Below are 10995 nucleotides of genomic sequence, written 5' to 3'. Positions count from 1 at the left end.
TCTCTTTTTTTACTTTTCTGTGGCTGGAATCCTAAACAAGCTGCTATAGGATTATGCTCCAGAAACTTATTTCTGAGTCAGTATATAAATATTGCACTGCAATGTGGAATACATGTTCCACATTATGATGAATTATCATCTGAATTATAACTGTGATAGATAATCTGAATTATAGCTATGATCAGATCACTTTAATATGGGAGGTGACATGATATACAATGGTACTGCTCACTGATAAAAATGTCTCTGTAGAAAACAAAAGAACAAAGTATTCTTTTGCTCCTAAATGTTAAAATCATATGGGAATTAGGAAGCAGAAACATTATCTGGAGAAGGATAGTATTTCCTATGTGAACTTGTTCAAGGAATCATAAGCTGTACATTTTCAATTTTATTTAGATGCATGATCACTAAATAGTTGAGTTCTTCTAAATAAATGAGCATATAGTTGTGTGGTTGACTTATGAACTTAGCTTAGGTATGTCTTTGTTACACTGATTCTGATAAGGTTTTATTCTTGATTTAGAACTGCAGTCTAAATCCAGTCCATAATATTGAAGTAACCCAAAAACATTGATGACATATTATAGTAAAAATAGTAACTTATTAAACATGCTTTCTTCATTACTGCTGATTATGCATCTGCAATGTTTTCCTGAATTGTTTCCATACATTTAAAAATAGGGTATAATAATAACAAGGCACAATAATAACAAAAATAATGACATTTCTGGTCCTCCCTGCCTGCATATGAAACTGCTCTTTCCCCAGTAAACCAGTATTTTGTGGCTCAGTTGTCAGTGCTATGAGCTTAAGAGCCATGATTCAACAATTTTCTCTTTGCTTCTTAGGCACACAGCCCAGGAAAGTGGAGGTATTTTTGGCTAAGAGCACTTTGCTGCATTTCCAAAAAAAAAAGCCTGACATGATATGTTTCAGCTATAAGTAAACAGCAATATTTACACATCAATGGAGAGGCAAAATGTCTGCTATGTGGCCTGCTGGCTTTTCTACCCCAAGACCAAAAGCTCCTCACAATATATGGAAGTTTCCATCGTAAGTCCCACACTCAGAGACAGAAGGTAGGCGGTGTGGTGAGTGTTGTCCTAAATGAAACCCAGAGCACCCAGGAGTATATCAGTAAGATGGCATCCAAAGATGAGCTTGAGAGAATGCCTGAGGCAGCAGCAGACATAGGAGAAAAATCAAGCAGAATAAGTGCCATGTCAAGACAAGACAGAACACAAGGTGCAGACTATACAGAGATGCCTCAGAGACAGTCCAACACATAGTGGCATGGTGGAAGATGCAAGCAGCAACAGAATACACTGCACAAGTAGCTGGCACTGCGTACAGAAATATTTGCACAATGTATGGGTTGGCTTCTCCAATTTCAGAAGGGATATTACTCAGAAAGTCATGGAGAATAACAGGGCTAGAATCATGTAGCATTTCCAGATCCAGACAGACAGGCAGGTACTCGCCAATCAACCAGACATTGTGATAGTAGACAAGGATCAGAAGACAGCGGTGGTGATACATGAAACTGGGCCTTCTTCTTTTGGCCTTCTAGAAAAGCATTAAGACTTTGTTGAATCAACAAGCACGGGGAACCAATAGTTGTATGAAACCTTGGGGATGGTAGGTGGCTTGAGGATGCTTTTTCCATCCTTTTAATTCTGTTTTGTTTTTGCTGTAAGGGTTTTATTGTCTTTTTAGTTGTAAACTGCTCAGAGTCACTTAGATAATGAAATGGGCAGTTCATTAATTTGATCAATAATTATTAATTAATTCTAAAAGTCAATTCAAATTTTCAAAATGCTCATCCTTGCATACCACAAACATCCATATATAAAAGGGAAGTAGGAACAAATTCATGAGACTGCTATTTGTCATTTTATTTTACAAATTTGCCAGGCCATGCCACATACAGATTGGAACTAAATAAAAAATGAAAAAGTAACAAAATAAAAAAAGTAAATATAAAATGGGACAATATAACATATAACACATATAAATACTTAGTTCCCACTGAATATAGGAAGCCCTCACTCACTCACTCAACAGAAAGACTCATCTAACATTTTGGTCCAGGAGAAGAGCCTTGTCTTCTCCACTCCATGAAAGGCTAAAAGAAGAACATTCACACAAAGTGCTAACAGCTTTTAAGGGAAATTAATCAAAATGGGAAAGGAAAGAATGACAGTTCCGTAAGAATTGATTATGCTTAATCACCACCGAATTCTGACTGATATTTGAAGGATGAAGCTAAACACAGAGAGATGAAGAGGAAAGGAGAAATACGATCCTGGAAAAGTCCACATCTAGTTGTCACTCTGAATAAAAGCACCTTAGATTGAAACGTTGTTCTAGAGACTCACTTTTATACCTTAACAAGGCAATCAGATGCATATATACTCAGAAGAAGATTCCACTGAGTGGAATTGTTTGAGTGTGTCGAGATGATAACATAATCTTCTTCTCATTGAACCTCACTGGAGGAGAAGGGAGCCTTTGGGAGACAAACTTCACAATTGTGAAGGTTTGATGTTGCAAAATGAATGAGGCCATATGAAAGATGGAAGCCAGGAAGATTTTTCAGCATGTTTGAACACTTTTTAAGAAAATATGCCCTACGTTAGGCTTTGTATGCAATTTACATTGGTTCCCTCCTCAAAATTACAAGAAACTGCTGCCTGTTGCTAAAATTCTGCTGCTTTGATACAGAGCAGAAGGTTTTAGTTGGAGTTTAGCATGCTACTTGTAGCCGTGTCTTAATACTGGTAAATGATTCTTAGCAAAATGAGAAGAGTGGTATTCATTCACCTTTAAATGTCATTCAGTTAAATATTTTAATTAATATTCAGGCAGAGAAGCTTAAAAATGCTTTGACTGATGTGGAGTCTTATGTAAATACTGGGGATTTGCAGTGATCTAGTCATTCTTTTTCTCACCATATCCAAGCACCATTCACTAAGAACTGCGATTTTAAAGAACATGTAGAAAATACACATTTAACGATTGCAGAAAAGGGACTAGGACAAAATATGAGAGTTGAAAATTAAATAAGACATGAATACACAAAACTATGGCAGAGTAGTTTGTAACTTACAAGACTTTGGTACTGCAGTATAGAAAATTCAGTGTCAATACATTGCAAGGTATTTACTCTAGTTACAACCGGCTGCAAAGAAAATGACTGAGCCAATGGCAAGAGATTACTAAGGAGCAAACTAAGCCCTTCTCCCACTGTAAAAATAAAATTAAAATAAGGCAAAACATGACCCAACAATTCCTGCAAACACTGTAGAATACACAGATGACAAAAATTGATATTTTTAAGCGAGACATTTTTTAAAAGGGGTTTTATTGGCTTTGAGAATTTTAAAGTTCTTTGATTCCACTGGACAACAAAAATGAATAATCTAGTGAGCTGTATAATTAAGTAGAGTTTCAACTGCATCTTCCTGAACATATTCTAACACTCTAATCACTATATCACATTGCTTTTCTAGGACCCATAGATAACTACAGCATTTAACTTAGCTTAGAGTTTAAACTAAATTCTAAAGTAAGAAGTTTAGAGAAACAGAGCTTTGTTGGATAGGATGAAGTTTAGCAAAGCATTAATGTGTGAAAAAGAAGGGAAAGTAAAGAAAGGTGAGAATGAGAGTGAAGTAGTCATGCCTTGAATTACAAACTTTTAGTTCTTCTAATGGTTTATGTCAGAACCATGGTGGTGCAGTGGTCTGAATGCAGTACTGCAGGCTAATTCTGCTGACTGCCGACCACCAGCAGATCGGCAGTTCGAGTCTCACTGGCTCAAGGTTGAGTCAGCCTTCCATCCTTCCAAGGTCAGGAAAATGAGGACCCAGATTGTTGGGGGCAATATGCTGACTGTGTGAAACTGCTTAGAAAGAACTGTAAAACACTCTGAAGTAGTATATAAGTCTAAGTGCTATTGCTATTGTTACATTTTAGAAACTGTCTTTTCAGTAAAAGGTAAAGGTAAAGGTTCCCCCGCACATGCGTGCTAGTCGTTTCCGACTCTAGGGGCCGGGGCTCATTTCTGTTTCAAAGCCGAAGAGCCAGCGCTTGTCCCAGGACGTCTCCGTGGTCATGACTAGACACCAAAGGCGCACAGAACGCTGTTACCTTCCCACCGTAGTGGTCCCTATTTTTCTACTTGCATTTTTACGTGCTTTCAAACTGCTAGGTTGGCAGAAGCTGGGACGAGTAACAGGTGCTCACTCTGCTACGCGGTACTCGGGATTCGACCCACCAAACTGCCGATCTTCAGATCGACAAGCTCAGCATCCTAACCCACTGAGCCACCGCGTCCCTATGTCTTTTCAGTACAGTTCTGAAATCTGTGTTTCACTTGAAACAGTGTGATCCAACCTGAAAATACTGGATATCATAACAATTTTGATATACACTTAATAATAAAACTTCAACAGCTTTAAACATATGTCCATCATTATCTTAAGCCTTCAAACAATCACATAAGTAATTTTTCAAAGGAACACCTCTAGAGTTCGCAATTGTGTACTAGAAAACAGGAATCTGCTGTCCATGGTTCTGTCAGCAACTACCACATGGAGCTAAGAGAATATAGGTTAATACAGTATAAGGAGGTGGAGGAATCGAATAGAAAACAACAAAAATGATCACACTTGTAAAGGTACAAAGATACATTTTTAAAAAGTTTAATTATTGTTTATTTACAGGAAGCAAAAAAATGCCAAAGTTGTAACTCTCTACTTTGGAGAGTTTGTACTGGCAAAAATCCTCATATACAATATGGTAGTAAAATATAGCAGAACACAGAGACTTGGTGGGAACAGAATGTTGACTCTTCATCTCCTACCATCTGTAAATGAATTAGTCTGACACAGATTCTCATTATATCTGCAAGTTGCTGAACATTTAAAACAGAAGGCAAGATCACCTTGCCTTCAATGAGGAATTTGAGCATATTTTATTTATATTGTCAAGTTTCTCTTAATTTTCAGGTATGCACAGAGCATCCACTTCAGTGCTTTTTAAATCAAATCACAGACTTTCCTGGTCACTCCAGTTTTATCAATAGTTACAATTAAATTATACATGCATCTAACATAAAGCAGGGTGGGTAACCTTTTTGTGGCCTGATTTTCTGCTACAAGGGTTTTTTTCCCCAGTTGAAGGGGAGATGATTGGTGATATGTTAGTATCAAAAGGGGATGGACTGGAAATGTTTTCTCTGTTTTGAAGAGTGTTTCAGGATTGAGTGCTTAAAATCGCAATGGGTTTGTTTTTTTCTCAGAGATGGTTTATGCTTTTATTTCCATCATCATTCATATTTTTCTACCAGTGATGCTGCTAAAATTGTCTGATCTACTAAATTTCATTTTTATCCAATGAAAATTGAGGTTTGTGGCCTGCATAAGACCCATAGGCCACAGATTGCCTAGCTGTATTGTAAAGATCACAGAGAAAAATATGGAAGATTAGTTTTTTCAAAGCTAAATTCTTTACATTCCTATTGTAACTTAACAGGCAGAAACACAACTAATTTCTTTGCTTATATTCAGAAATTAATTTACCCTGCTGTCTTTCACCAAATGAATGTAAGAATACCTACATCTATCTAAATTCAGGAAATGTTCCTGCTAGATCTTAAATGAAACTTAAAAAGTACTTTTTAGGGCAAACATATAGACTGAAGAGGCAGATTACAACCAAAAATGAAGGAGGTAAAAGATTTCCTACAGAGTGACACTATTTATAGCTTGAAGGCATTGCATAGTGCTGCAAATATCAGCATAGATAGCTGATTTATGAAACAGGAAAGAAATGTAAATACTGTACAAGTTTTTGATCAGAGTTTATATTTGGCACAGGGAAAAGCAATGACAAAAGGATAGTCATTTTGCAGAACCCTATAACCTTTTTCATGGCCATTGGCAAAAGAGCAAATACTGAGCAGACTCCAAACCACTCATTACTTTGAATTATTTTGCCACTGTATTATATTGTACTATATTGAATTATTTTGTCAAAAATTATTTTGACAGCTGAAAAGAATACTTTTCAAGTTACTTTCCTGAGGAATTAAAATTAAGTTCCAGTAAATTGAATGGCTAATAATTGGCTACCCTTCCAACTCTGCATTTGGCTCAGATTATATCTATTCTGTTGCTACACTTATATTTGGTAATACCGGCATCTTTCAAAGACAGTCTATATATCTCCTTGTATAGTATCAAAACATATAAAGAGATGTTCACATTTGTAATTTCTTTCTTGCTGGTGATCTCCCTTATCCAGTAAGACTTTTGCTTAATTTATTTTAGTTTATTTTAGCTACTCTCTGTTAGGAGAAATTGAATTCTGTGGTTTCTGCTTCCTTTGCTGACTGGAAATACCATAACATAACTTTTTTGCCTTTCCAGTTCTATCCACAATCCTCTTTATCTTTTCTTTCCTAACCTCTGTATTGTCTTTGGTTCTATTCTCTTTGCATTTAGATATTCATAGAATGAAAAAAGAACATTCTTTAGTTTATCTTCTTTCTCCAGGTACTTTCAATTCCTTCTCTTTTTGCCTTTTTGTTCTTTAACTATGCATCTATGCAACTATGCATCTTTTAATCATGTATCTTCTAAAAATAAAGCTCTTCTAAAGTATTTACCCTTAAAATGGGCTTGATTTACTAAACGTATTAGGATAGGTGAGGATTTTTTTTTCTGCTTATTTTCCTTTTAAGCAGGGCTGTTTTAATTTTAGTACTTGCATAGCATAAGCAGGTATTCCCATCAACCCAGTGCTTGGGTTCCTGCTTCTGATTTATCTGCTGACACAACTTCATGCTTTGAGTTTTTAAAAGATAGAACAGACGTGGGCATTTTACAGCCCCCAATTCAGCCCTTCGGCTGTCCCTGTCCAGCCATATGAGGTCAATTGGAAATTAGAAATCGAATGTAAATAAGTCTTTGATAAGCAAATTAAACACTTTTTTGGACCTGAAAAGTTATCATTCCTTATAGACCTCTCCAGAAGCTAAAACAATCAGCCAGGAGATATTTGAAAAGAGATTTTTCACTGTGTGTATCAATTCTTCTCTGTCATTAATCTTTCCATTGAAACTTATCCTAGCATCTCCAATTAGAATGTCTAAAAATTCTGGCTAAATGTGTATCACATTTCCATTGTTGTATGTGTGTCATGTACTGTAAATAGGTGTGTCATGTACAGTATTCAATAACACAAAAAATCCTGCTGTCCACTCTAACTTTGCATAGCCTACATGATTCAAATCTGAAGTATTCGATTTCATGTTGTGTACACAAATAGCAATATTCAGAGCAGGTCTATTTTTATTGAAAAAATAAACAACTATCAAGCCACTATATTTTTTAAAAACATTTGTATCTATTTTTTTAAATAGCCATTCAATTTTTAAACAATATAAAACTCAGCCAGAAAAAATAATATTGATATGTCTTTTAATATGTTTAATAAAATAAGTTCAGAAATAGAGAGGGAATACATCTTGTAAACCAGAATTTTAAATGAATATGGCAGCCTTTCTATAAGCTGCTGTTAAAATTTGTCTCATGACTGCATTGCCTTGGAGGAGTAATTTTTTTTTCAAGAAGAAAATTAATAATGTAGTGACACATTCACTTAGAATGAAATGAACAAGAAGCCACTAGAATCTATAGATTAAGGATGCATTTGGATGAGAAAATCATGAGATAGTAGGTTAATTAACAGCAAGATTCTAATACCTATTTTCCCAGTAGCTTAAACTGGTTTTTGTTCTAATTTGATTGTGTAAAACAAATTGAGGTTCAAGGGTGAAAAAAAATCCTTCAATATCTTATAAATAATTGTATTTAAGAAGATTTCTCTTCTTGAAAGAAATCATGGAATAATTGGATATAATTAAAGTGTTAAAATAATGAAGATATAATTAAGAGTTGTAAGCTTCTTATCAAAGGCAGTTCAATAATAAAAGGAAACATTATCACTTTGTAATGGAGAAAACTAATCAGCCTTTCAGTTCTTCTGGGAATGTGGTGGCTTTGGGCTTGGTCCCTGTCCGTAGACCTTACTTCCATTATTAAAGATATCTTGCTTATGTTAATTATTTTATCATTTATATGTATTAATAATTCATATTAAAATATGTTAAGATTGTTTATATTAATTTATAATTTAAAATATTTAGGCATCCTCAGTTTGCAATATTAAAAATACCTTTAAAAGCAGCTAATTCTGAGTTCTTTGAGGAAATGGATGACACATAAAAGTGTTAGTTAATTTTTTTTGCCCTACATGAGAAGCAGAGACACATGCTAAGAATTAGTTATTTGGATTGAAACAATGGACTTATACAAGCAGATTGATATAGGAGGGTTCTTGCTTCAACTGAGTAAAACGTTTGCAGAGTTGGATGAATGTGCTAAATATGTACTAAAGTTTTCATTATTATTTTTTGTAAACTGAGGAATTCTGCTTCTATTGTAATATTCATTGTCCGTTAGGTTTTTGTTATTCACAGCACTTTGCAGAAAAATATTTGTTGTTGTTGCGAAGTCATGTCCGACCCATCCCGACCCCATGGACAACATTCCTCCAGGCCTTCCTGTCCTCTACCTTCTGGAGTCCATTTAAGCTCTCACCTACTGCTTTAGTGAGTCCGTGCAGCCACCTCATTCTCTGTTGTCCCCTTCTTCTATTGCCCTCAATCTTTCCCAGCATTAGGCTCTTCTCCAGTGAGTCCTTCCTTCTCATTAGGTGGCCAAAGTATTTGAGTTTCAACCTCAGGATCTGGCCTTCTAAAGAGCAGTCAGGGTTGATCTCCTCTAGGACTGACTGGTTTGGTTGCCTTGCAGTCCAAGGGACTCGCAGGAGTCTTCTCCAGCACCATAGTTCAACGGCCTCAATTCTTTGGCGCTCAGCCTTTCATATGGTCCAACTTTCACAGCCTTACATTGCAAATGGGAAGACCATAGCCTTGACTATACACAGTTTTGTTGGCAGGGTGATGTCTCTGCTTTTTAGTGTGCTCTCTAGATTTGCCATGGTTTTCCTCCCTAGGAGCAAGCATCTTTTAATTTCTTGGCTACAGTCCCCATCTGCAGTGATCTTGGAGCCCAGGAAAATAAAATCTGTCACTACCTCCATTTCTTCCCCATCTATTTGCCAGGAATTGAGAGGGCCAGATGCCATAATCTTGGTTTTCTTAATGTTTAGTTTCAACCCAACTTTTGCACTCTCCTTCACTCGCAACAAGAGGCTCTTTAGTTCCTCTTCACTTTCTGCCATTAGAGTGGTATCATCTGCATGTCTTATGTTGTTGATATACAGAAAAATATACATAAACAAAAAAGGTACATCTATGGTAGTGAACAGATGAAAACCCATGCAGTTTTCTTGGCAGTGTTAGGTAGCGCTTCCATTGCCTTCTCCTGATATTTATTTTTTATTTATTTTATTTATTTATTTTATTTTAATTCCATTTATATCCCGCCCTTCTCCGAAGACTCAGGGCGGCTTACAAGCTTAGCAGTAGCCTTCATTCTATGTATATGCCTGCTTATTAGGGCTTTCACACACACCCTAAGCAGCATTATTACAAAGTCAGCTTATTGCTCCCAACAATCTGGGTCCTCATTTTACCTACCTCAGAAGGATGGAAGGCTGAGTCAACCTTGAGCCTGGTGGGATGTGAACCTGCACTAATTGCAGGCAGCTGGTGTTACTTAAGGAGGCATTAGCCCACTGCTCCACCAAGGCTCCTGATATACAGTATTTTTTCAATTTCCCAAGCTAGCCAATAGTCCCAAAATCATCATATTGTTCCTTCCACTAGAGAATAAACATGCAAGTAAATAAATATGTTGGGATACTGATACATTTTTCCACCATTAGCTGCAAACTGGATCTATCAACTGAATAATGGCCCCATCTTTTGACAGCAGTTTGAATATGTAATTGTAAATTGATTAATATGAAATCAGCTGCTGCTTGCATTCTGTGTTACAATATATTGCTTTCAGTACCATGCAATATTCATTTTTCCCACTGTAACAATGTTAATATTAACTGTATGAGATTCATGTTCAGATGATTCTGTATGTATGATAAGATTTTTCAGATGGCAGATATTAAAAAGATCCTTTTGCTCTTGGATAATGAGCTTCTGTTTAAGAAAGAGTTGGCATATAAATATGGATCAATCCCATTCTACATAGATCAGAACTATTAGATATCTGAAAGAAAGCAAAGATTTTGGGGCGGGAAGTCTCTATCTTTTGCTTTTTAAAATATAATATTCTTCTTTTTAGAGTTCCTGACTTCAAATATTTATCTTCGGGAGATAGGGCGGCATATAAGTCCCAATAATAAATAAATAAATAAATAAATCTTAAGGTCTGAAAAGGGACTGTATCTTTTCTTTAAGTTGAAATATTTTGCACATGCTGTAAAGCAGTGTTTTCAAACCTGGCAACTTTAAGGTGGACTTCAAGTTCCAGAATTCCCCAGCCATCATGGGGGAATGCTGACTGGGGAATTCTGGGAGTTGTCCATATATTTTAAATTTCCCAAGTTTGAAAAACACTACTCTAGAGCAGGGGTGTCAAACTGCCGGCCCACGGGCCGGATGCATCATGCCGAAGCCGCACCCACCCCATTACCTGCAGTGGAAAAAAAGTCACAATATGTCGTGACACGTAATGTGATGTTGCGAGTTTGACACCCCTGCTCTAAAGCAATATTTGCTTCCATGTTTATTACCAAATACCATGCTGTGCTAAGCACAATTTATATCCTCTAACAAAAAAATACATGGAATATTGGTATGGCTATGATGAACCAAATCTCAAATAACAGTGTACAGTAAAGCTAATTAAGTCATATAGTAATATGGTTTGCTTGACTGAATCTAATCAGTTCAAAACTATTGTTTCTTAGCTCCTTGGCTGCAATTATGATCTTATG

The sequence above is a fragment of the Vipera ursinii genome (genome assembly GCF_947247035.1).
Source record: "Vipera ursinii genome assembly, chromosome: 2".
Lineage (NCBI taxonomy): Eukaryota > Metazoa > Chordata > Lepidosauria > Squamata > Viperidae > Vipera > Vipera ursinii.
The sequence above is the reverse complement of the archived record's forward strand: the minus strand, read 5'-3'. Positions refer to the sequence as shown.